We start from the raw sequence: 10,406 nt of genomic DNA on the forward strand, positions 1-10,406 counted from the left end.
TGACCTTTCGGCACCGGTGGCAGAACGCCGGCCAACTCCAAGCTCTGGTCGGAGGAGCTCTCCCGGCGCGTTCCCCCCTCGGTTCCTTCACTCGCCGGCGAGTCCACGCACTCGGAGGACTCGCCGCTGCCTCGAACCGTAGCAGGGCGAGTTGCCGTGGTGGCAACGGCGGCAGCTGGGCGCGGTCCTTCTCCGGCGTCTTCCCCGCCCGCGGGCCCGCGCTCTCGGCGGACTCGTTGCGGCTTTGAGCCGCAGCAAGGCGAGCCTTCTTGGCGGCTGCGGCCGCAGAGGGGAGGAGGTGATATGCTCGGGGGAGGTCCGGTTGCGGCGGGTAGCTGCAGTACAACTCCGAGTGCCCCTGCAGAAAAGTTTTTCAGTACACCATCGGCGCAGTAACAGATTTCTTCAGTAAAAGAAGTCGAACACTCACCGGAGGGGGCGGATTTTGCGCGGTGAACAGAGTGGGCACGTATGGCACGGCGTTCACGTCCACCAGCACCCGCTGAACTCGCTGGAGCGCGACTTCGTCGGGTACCTCTTCTGTGCACATACGAGAAGGGTCAGCGGGGCCGGTGTACTCGAAGCCCAGATTGCAGCGCTGCTGGATGGGTTGGACGCGGCGCTTGTAAAAGGAGAACATGACGGAGGCGCCGGTCACCCCCTCCTTCTTCAGTGCTTCGATGGCCTCCAGCAGCTCCTTGACTTGAATCATTTCCATGCCGGAGGGTTCAAGGTTCCACTCCCCCCTCACCACGGGCGGTTTGCTCGACTTCGTCGGCAGGGGGGGAGCATGGTTTTCGATGTAAAACCAGAGGTTTTTCCACCCAGGAAGGTTGGAGGGGAATCTATATGCAAGGTATCTCTCGCCGGCCTGCTGTCGCAGTTGGATGCCGGCGCCCCCTACTACGGCGAGTTTTTTCGTGGTTGGCTGGGGTTTCACGCGGAAGAGGAAGCGGAATAGATCCCAGTGGGGCTCAATTCCGAGAAATGCTTCACAAAAGTGGATGAAAATGGAGATGTGGCAGATGGAATTCGGGTTGAGGTGATGGAGCTCAAGCCCGTAGTAGTAAAGAAGGCCGCGGAAGAAAGAACAAGTGGGGAGGGCCAATCCCCGTTCGGCAAAATGGAAGAATGTGACGATTTCGTCGACATTCTCCATGGGGAAAGGTTCACGGAAAGAGGGGCGCCAGTTAACAAGGTTTTTCTCTTGGAGCAACCCCTCGGAAACCAGTTTGTTCAGATTGTTAAGGGAGCACTTACTGTGTGACCATTCCTCGGTCGATGGTTCTGCCGCTTTCTTCTTCCCCTCGATCTCCGACTTCTTAGGCACCATCTCCAGTGCGCTACGCCACGAGATGCTCGGGGGCTGCAGGGAGAGGGGCGGGGGAGTTGGAGTGGGGGGATCTCCTTGGGCAGTGGCGGCGGCGTTCGGCTCAGATTGGGGTTTTGGTGGTTTTTGGCGGAATGCGGACTGAAAGCACATTTTTCCCTCCTATGGGCGCGGGGTTAAGTAACCTGCGGGATGGGGAAAAGTTACTGTTCAGAAGACCAAGATTCGTTTTGTGGAATATTCCGAAGGTGAGGGGTCACTTGGTGGTCTGATTAGATTGAATATTTGATTAATCATTTTTTCAGGGCCAATTAGCCCGAAAGAAGGGGTTTTTCGAATCTTTGGTCTAATTGCATCATTTGTACCATCACTTTGGTCTCCCCTTACAGTGTCATTGTTTAGCCTGTATGCCACGATTTTTTGGACCCTTATCTCCAATTTCGTGGGATTTGGATTCAAGGCTCAGGGGCTGCGGGGTACGTGGCATCGACTACTTATTGTTCAAGTTTCTTTGAAGGATAAGGAGGATTACAAATTAATGGGACCCCCAGCCTGATTCTCCGATTCAATCTGAGGCTCGGGGGCTACTCCATATGGAGTGCGATTTTTCAATCGCACGCCATAACAGAACTAAAATTCGGGGCATGAGCACCTCATAGCTTCGATGCGGCTAAGGAAGTACTCGAAGCAGGGTTTCAAGACGAAGCTTCAGAAGAAGTCGAAGACCGCTTCGAAAGTACTCGATAAGCCTGCAGTGCTCAGCTACGAAGAGCTCGGGGGCTTGTCAGACCCGGGGTCACCGGGCTGGGCATGTCGCGAAGTTTAAGAGATTAAGCCCGTCTTATCTCTTATTCATTTTGTTTATCTCTTGTTTATCCCGTTTAAATAGGAGATAGGGCTAACCAACACGGGAAGGATCTACTCGAGATCAGTTCTGGTGTGATCCCTCGGTGGGGGTTGGTTAGCATCTTTGTAACTCTGGCCTCTCGGATATATAAGGGAGGTCAGGGACCCCCCTCAAAAGAGATCATTAGGTCATTCTACACCAAAGGGAATACAAACCACCATACAGGACGTAGGGTGTTACGCTCCGTGCGGCCCGAACCTGTCTAAGTCTTGTGTTCCTTGCACCTTCGAGTTCCTGATCTCGGCGTTCCCTCACCCAAAACTTACCACCTTGGGTATATCCCTCGGTGGGCAGCCGGTTAAACACCGACAGGTTGCTTGTCTGACGTTAGAAGGAGCGTGACCCAAGAGCTTTGAAGATATAGAGTTTCAAGAACAAGAGTTGAAGACTCTGAGCAGCTATTCGCTAAAAGAAAGGCAAGTGTTTCCTTGATCATGCTTTTGTCCTAATAATCACAATAAATACAACATTTTCTTTATATGCATGCATGTGTCCTAATTTTGATGGATCCTAATTAAGGATATGCCTAGTCTTTATGATCATTCCTTGTCAACATGGGTTTTATCTTTATTGTTGGGTAGCTATTGCTTAGTTGCTTCAACTGGTTATGGTTGGGGAATAATATATAATCATGATGACAACAATGATGATGTTATACCTGTTTTATCCATGTTCATGCTCTTGGTGATGTTAATCACAAGATTATATGTTTTAATTGGAACATGGAGAACCACCCAGGAAAACAGTGCAACCACAATACTATATGGCTCTGTTCTTGGCTAATTAATTAGAGACTCTAGTTTATGATAATCTTACCGAAAGGGCAAGAGGGGTTGCATCGACGGGGTATAGCTCGGTCCTTTTGAGGCACATGGCTATGTGGTCCTTGGCTAAGGTATTTCCTCATTAGGGAGGGTTATGACCGCTTTGACTTGAAACCTTAGCGGATTATCATAAGTTAGGGAATCTTTGTAAAGGCCTCGTAGTGAATCCCTTGCCACTCACCTCGGAAGTGTTTAAGAGGCTAGCTACCTCGGGCAAATCGGGAGACATGAATTGTGGGTAAAGTGTACAACCTCTGCAGAGTGAAAACTGATATATCAGCCGTGCTCACGGTTAAGAGCGGCTTGGACCCTCACATGATAATTGAACTTGAAGATGAATTAAATCGTGGACCATGGCTATGGTTATGGTTATTTTGGACCATGTGTATGGTTGTGGTTATGCTTATGCTGTATCTCTTCTCTCTCTTTTAATGTGGGTTTTTGGTATAAACTCATACCATAGTAATCAGGTGCTAATAAAATTTGACCAATTAAAATTGCTTATCGCAGTAAGCCAGTCAGCCTTTCCTTGCTTTGGCCTTCATGTCATATAATTCCCAACACTTGCTGAGTACCAACCATAAGTGTACTCACGCTTGTTATAATTGCTGCTCAGAGGAGAAAGTGATCTGAAGTCTTTTGAAGATGATGCTGAGTTCTAGGCCTGCGGAACCCCCGGTCGATTGCCTGTGAAGTGTGGAGTCTTCGTTTCTAGGATAAGCTGTATAACTCTGATAATCTTTATAGTCTTTTAATTCTCTTTTCGTGATACTGTTGCTGATTATTCACTGATGAAGTCACTATATGTATGGAACTTGATCCTGGCATACATATAGTTATGCTTTCGGTTTTGTTCTTAAAACCGGGTGTGACAGAGGTGGTATCAGAGCTGTGTCGACCGTAGGACGCCATCCTAGATTGCAATGGTCGTTTTCTAAGATCTATTCAGACATAAAAGTCATATTTTACCATATCCTTGACCCTCTCGACGTTTATTCCTCATCCTTCTTCATTTATCTCACCCTTGATGCTGCTTTTATCTAACTCTGTATTCTTTTCTTTTATTCCCTCATTTCCATTGCTTCTACATCTCACAAATTCCTTGTCTACTTGTACCCTCAATGGCATTGGTTACCTTGTATCCATTTGTTCCAATTTACCTCCTCCTTGATTTCAAGTTTGGCCACTTTGGAAATCCCCTTGTCTTCTATTCCAAGAGGATTTATTTTTCTCCTCTCCTTTTGGTTACAAACGCTAGATTGTCCGACCTTGTACCCCGAATAATGGAAGTAGCAGTCTACTACAAGAAGTCAAGCTAGAGCAACTGAAGACTACACTGGACTCATAGGCGTTACACTCAAGAAGTCAATGTTCTGCCAGACAAGCTGAGAGAGATGCCTAACTCAAGAATGCTGAAGCTTTAGGATATGACCCATACTTAAGAGGTTTCCCTTTTCAGTTGTAAAACGCTAGTTCCGGTTGTTCGATAGTTTGTTTTGGTGTGCTTGTAATGCTTGTTGTTTGCTCTTGACTGCTTAGACTCCTTGTCCTTGCTTGTTGATGCGTTGTCAGTCTTGTGCCTGCAATGACATCATTTATCCCTTAGTTTTCTCAACCACGATATCCTCACGTTCCAAAGCATAAGCCAGCAGAAAAGACCCAAACCCAAATTCCATCTTTTTGTCTCGATACCCATATTATCATATCGCTCTACTCCTAGTCAGAAGCTCTTTGCCTTATCTCTCCTTTCTATCTCTAGACTTTACGAATCTCTCGTCAACGCCGTCTTCCTGCTCCTTAGCGAAAGTTAGCACAGAAGACCCAAATCCATTTTCTCTCTTTCATGATACTCATCTTGTTACCTTGTCGCCTCCTTTCGACCACAAGGTTTTGTAAATCTCTCGTCAACCCCATCTGCTTGGAAGCACATGAAGAAGATCCAATCATCGTCCCTCTTTTTCTTGATACCCATCTTGCCATATTGTCTTACCCCTTATAAAAAAAACTCTATGTTCTATCTCCCCTTCCAATCACCAGCCCTTGTGAATCTCTCGCAGCGCCTTCTGCTCAATCCAGCTGAAAGCAAGTGAAGATCCAAAGCCAAATTCTCTCCTTTCTCGATACCCGCCTTGAAATCTTGTTGTCTTCTTGCTGAAATCTTTTTGCCCTAGCTCTCGTCTTTGCCACCAACCCTTGCGAATCTCGGGACGAGATTCTGTTTAAGGGGGGTAGTTCTGTCACACCCTAAAATATTTAATTTTAGGATGTGAATGTCTTTTACAATATGTTCATCTATCAATAGGATTTTTTTGAGAATTTTAAAGATTTTTCTGGCAATTATTCTATTTATCCTAGAGCTAGATCCATTTATTTTATTATTTGGAAAGCTCTAAAATTCTTTTTCATGAATTCCAAGTATTTTATTTGGATTCCTCGTGACCCAAATTACCTCCCGAGTTTTCCTCGGAAAATTTTGAGATTCTTCCGGATATATTTTTCTTGGTTTGAAATATTTATCTGGACTTTTCTAGATTTATTTTAAACTTAAAAAATATGTTCTGGGAAAATATTTCTATTTTGATTTTCATCGCAGTCAGACCGAGCCGTATCTTTGTTGTATATCCTTTTAACCTTATCCTCTCCGAATCATTAAGAAGTTCCGTCGAGCTCCCGATCCTCTAACCGTTTCCCTGATCAAGTCATGCTCGAAAACGACGCCTCGCGGCTCATCTTCAGTGTTTTTCCAATGATGTTCGATCACCGTCAGCTCCAACGACTCGGCCTGATCCTTTCCTTCACTTTTCCGCGCTCTCGAATAACTCGTTCATGTTCAATCAGCTCAGTCAGCTCGTTTTCGTATTCACCACTCACCCGATCATGTTTCGGCTCATAAACGAACTCACTTGGCCCTTCTCGTTTCCTCTTTCTGTTACCTCTTCTATCCTCTCGTTGCTAGCTAAATTGTGGGACCCGCTGGTCGGTCCAATCCTGTCTCCCGTGAGCAATCCGGACTCAAGAACGAGTCCCAGCCCGATGCGCCGCCGTGTTCTTACCCTCGTTCGAGTTGGAGTCCAGCATGATATCTGCAGGCTTATTTAAACATGTCTTGCACCACCAGTTTCTCCAGTAGCCGGCCCTAATTTTTCTCCCCTACGTCAGCTCCTGTGTGCCCTATAAATTCTCGCGTAACCCTACCCTCTGCATCACATCCCTGCTGCCCATGTAGCCGGCCCTAGCTTTTCCTCGCGCCCCTGCTCTCCCTCCTCCTGCGCATCCACAAAACAGGTGCTGCCGCCGGCCACCAGGAGCGTCGTCGCCCTTCTGTGCATCTCCTGCCGCAACACTGCCAACCCCTGCCGGCCTCCTCGTCGCCTTGCCCAGGCCGCTCCTGCCCCTGCGCGCCGCCAGCAGCAGCTGCTGCAGCCGTTCCCTTTCCCCCGTCCTCCTGCACGGCCCCTGCATGACCATCACCGTCACCCCTGGCCCCTGCTGCTCGCGCCCCTGCTGCTGCTGCCAGCGCCGCCGTCGCCTAGCCCCCGGCGTCGCCCTGTACCCGTGCTGCGCTGCGCGCCCTGCACTTCCCCCCCCTGCACCACGCTGCCCTACAGCCCCGCTGTCATCCCCTGCAAGCTGCACGCACAGAATCGCCCAGAAACAGATGAACAGAACAGACCTGACATTGCTGTTTTCTCTCGCGAAATTCGATCGCCTCGGTGCATCTCCGCTGCGGGTAAGACATGGAATCGAACCCCCTCCCTCTCCTCTTTCTTTTCCCCCACTTCCCGTGCTCTCCCATGGTCTAAATCGCTCCAATTTTGTCTGGCAGCAAGCTCCCGTGCAGCAGCCATGGAGGAACTCGAGATCTTGCAATCCAGTCCCTGGAGAAAGATGTAATTTTCCTGTTCTTTCTTGTGTCCTGTAAAAATTGCAGAAAACCCCCTAGATCTATTCCATCTTCTCAATCCAGCCCCACCATGGGATTTTTCAGATCTAACCCTAATCTTTTCCTGTTTTGCAAGCACTATTTTCTGTGTCTTGTATTTCTTTTCTGCTAACCCCTAAAGTCTATAGTTAATTTCGTATAGGTCCTTGCAGTGCTGTTTTATGCGTAGTTTCCGCGTTTTATATCCTTTTCGATCCGTTCTTTTTGCGTTAGTCTTCTAAAACCCTAAGCTATCGTTTAGTAGCGTTGTTGTGCCGTAATTCCTATTTTTAAAATTAAATATCAATTTAATTTGAATAATATCCTCTCATCTAGTTTTCCGAAATAAAATCCAATTAAGTCTTTTCTCCGGTTTTCATAACTAATGTTAATTTGATTAATATCCACTTAAATGTGTTTGTAATTTAATTTGTTTAGTTCAACTCGAATCATAAAGTTATGCGTTTAGATGTTCTCACAAGTTTTCTTTTCTAATTAATTATTTAATTAGTGTAATTTATACATAGAGAATTGTATATAAAATTTGACTAAGTTCTACTTCGTCTTTATAAATGCAAATATAATATGAGTTAATTATAATTAGGGATATTCTCTTTTGAATATCTTTTATATTAGTTTTCTAAATTAAAATAAATGAAAGCCTATCGTTCTTTTATCCTTTTATAATATAAATCTTCCGATAGCTATTTCTTTTCAACCCTAGCTCCGTTTTCCGCGTTTCTTTCTTTCTCGTGACCGTAGCATCGAGCCTTATCCTTTAGTTCGCTCTTTTAAAGCTTTCCTTTTGTTTGTTGTATCTGTTCTTAGTCGTTCTTGTTTGTTTGTTTGCTCGTATGTTTTGAGCCCGTTGCTTGTGTGACGTTAGAAGGAGCGTGGCCCAAGAGCTTTGAAGATATAGAGTTTTAAGAACAAGAGTTGAAGACTCTGAGCAGCTATTCGCTAAAAGAAAGGCAAGTGTTTCCTTGATCATGCTTTTGTCCTAATAATCACAATAAATACAACATTTTCTTTATATGCATGCATGTGTCCTAATTTTGATGGATCCTAATTAAGGATATGCCTAGTCTTTATGATCATTTCTTGTCATCCTGGGTTTTATCTTTATTGTTGGTAGCTATTGCTTAGTTGCTTCAACTGGTTATGGTTTGGGGAATAATATATAATCATGATGACAACAATGATGATGTTATACCTGTTTTATCCATGTTCATGCTCTTGGTGATGTTAATCACAAGATTATATGTTTTAATTGGAACATGGAGAACCACCCAGGAAAACAGTGCAACCACAATACTATATGGCTCTGGTCTTGGCTAATTAATTAGAGACTCTAGTTTATGATAATCTTACCGAAAGGGCAAGAGGGGTTGCATCGACGGGGTATAGCTCGGTCCTTTTGAGGCACATGGCTATGTGGTCCTTGGCTAAGGTATTTCCTCATTAGGGAGGGTTATGACCGCTTTGACTTGAAACCTTAGCGGATTATCATAAGTTAGGGAATCTTTGTAAAGGCCTCGTAGTGAATCCCTTGCCACTCACCTCGGAAGTGTTTAAGAGGCTAGCTACCTCGGGCAAATCGGGAGACATGAATTGTGGGTAAAGTGTACAACCTCTGCAGAGTGAAAACTGATATATCAGCCGTGCTCACGGTTAAGAGCGGCTTGGACCCTCACATGATAATTGAACTTGAAGATGAATTAAATCGTGGACCATGGCTATGGTTATGGTTATTGTGGACCATGTGTATGGTTGTGGTTATGCTTATGATGTATCTCTTCTCTCTCTTTTAATGTGGGTTTTTGGTATAAACTCATACCATAGTAATCAGGTGCTAATAAAATTTGACCAATTAAAATTGCTTATCGCAGTAAGCTAGTCAGCCTTTCCTTGCTTTTGGCCTTCATGTCATATAATTCCCAACACTTGCTGAGTACCAACCATAAGTGTACTCACGCTTGTTATAATTGCTGCTCAGAGGAGAAAGTGATCTGAAGTCTTTTGAAGATGATGCTGAGTTCTAGGCCTGCGGAACCCCCGGTCGATTGCCTGTGAAGTGTGGAGTCTTCGTTTCCAGAATAAGCTATATAACTCTGATAATCTTTATAGTCTTTTAATTCTCTTTTCGTGATACTGTTGCTGATTATTCACTGATGAAGTCACTATATGTATGGAACTTGATCCTGGCATACATATAGTTATGCTTTCGGTTTTATTCTTAAAACCGGGTGTGACGACGCCGTGCTGCCTGAAGAGTTGTTATCGAAGCTTGATCTGAAAAAAGACAATGCATACATTATATTGCATAATGCGAAGATACCGAGTAGTACTCAGTAATAATGTGAAGACGCAAAAATTTATCCGGCGTAAAAATTGCTGTGTCGAGCTCTTTTTTAGGCTATTTAAAACTCCCGACTAGAATGCCTGTTACGTTTAAGCACCTGGTCCCGTTTTAGCCATTGCTCATAGCGTGTATGAGATCTTTGTCTCGTGTACACGTAAAGGTATTAGGCATGACAGAAGAGCCGAGGTTTCACGGATTAAGGCATGTGCTACCCGAGTAGATTAGTGTGGCAGAACCAACCTGAATTATACCGGCTCAAGTACGCGAGTCCACTCCAGAGGGCTCCAACGTGCTTCAAACGGTATAATCCCTTGGCCTGTCGGGTAACGTCCCGATAAACCACCGATACACAGGATCAAATAAGGTTACCTCACACGAAGGTGAGTCCAGAGATACAATCACCATTATATTTTACATCACAGGGAATCACTTTACAAGAGTTTCCAACAATAGAGCAAGGTTTCAAATTTAGAGAAAACAATACAAACTGATAAAGTTAGGGTTTTTAGCAGCGGAAATCATACGTGATGACCTACAGCACGTCGTCAAGACGGATGTCATGCTAAGCCCAGGCACGACATCACTCGATATCACCAGTGCTGGCCGAGGACGGATCCCATTCCACGGACCATTCATCTGGAAGAGCATAGGGCCAAGGCAAGGGAAGAGTAGGGTCTTCACAGATATCACCTGAAAAACATACAACTAGCAAGGCTGAGTATACTAATACTCAGCAAGGCTTACCCGGAATTGGGTATACTTTAGCCCATAACTAGACTTATGAAGGCTTGTAAAAGTTCTGGGTTTAGTTTCAGCTGAAAAAGCAACTAAGAGTAGATCCTTATTTTCAACTTTTAGCTTTCAAGTTCTATGTGATTAACCATTCTAGATAAGCACTTATAACTAAGCAAGCAAGGTAGAGCTCTTTATCTCATCCATCAGTATTGCTTATCATATAGTTGCTCTTCTTACTCTGTGTGATAAAGGGGATAAGTAGTCTCAATCATCGTGAGAGGCGGACGATTCTGAATCGAATTTAACCTTGCAAGGTAAACCTAACT

The 10,406-nt window shown here is 45.2% G+C and overlaps 1 long non-coding RNA gene across 1 annotated transcript; it reads right to left on the reverse strand.

The window, feature by feature from the left end:
• Nucleotides 1–9,144: 9,144 nt before the first annotated feature.
• LOC112878612 lies at nt 9,145–9,932 on the reverse strand. The gene is made up of 2 exons (XR_003225813.1): nt 9,870–9,932; nt 9,145–9,275 (listed from the first exon to the last, which is right to left on the reverse strand). It is a non-coding gene; the product is annotated as an uncharacterized LOC112878612 (long non-coding RNA).
• Nucleotides 9,933–10,406: the final 474 nt, after the last annotated feature.

The sequence above is a fragment of the Panicum hallii genome, unplaced genomic scaffold, assembly GCF_002211085.1.
Source record: "Panicum hallii strain FIL2 unplaced genomic scaffold, PHallii_v3.1 scaffold_74, whole genome shotgun sequence".
Lineage (NCBI taxonomy): Eukaryota > Viridiplantae > Streptophyta > Magnoliopsida > Poales > Poaceae > Panicum > Panicum hallii.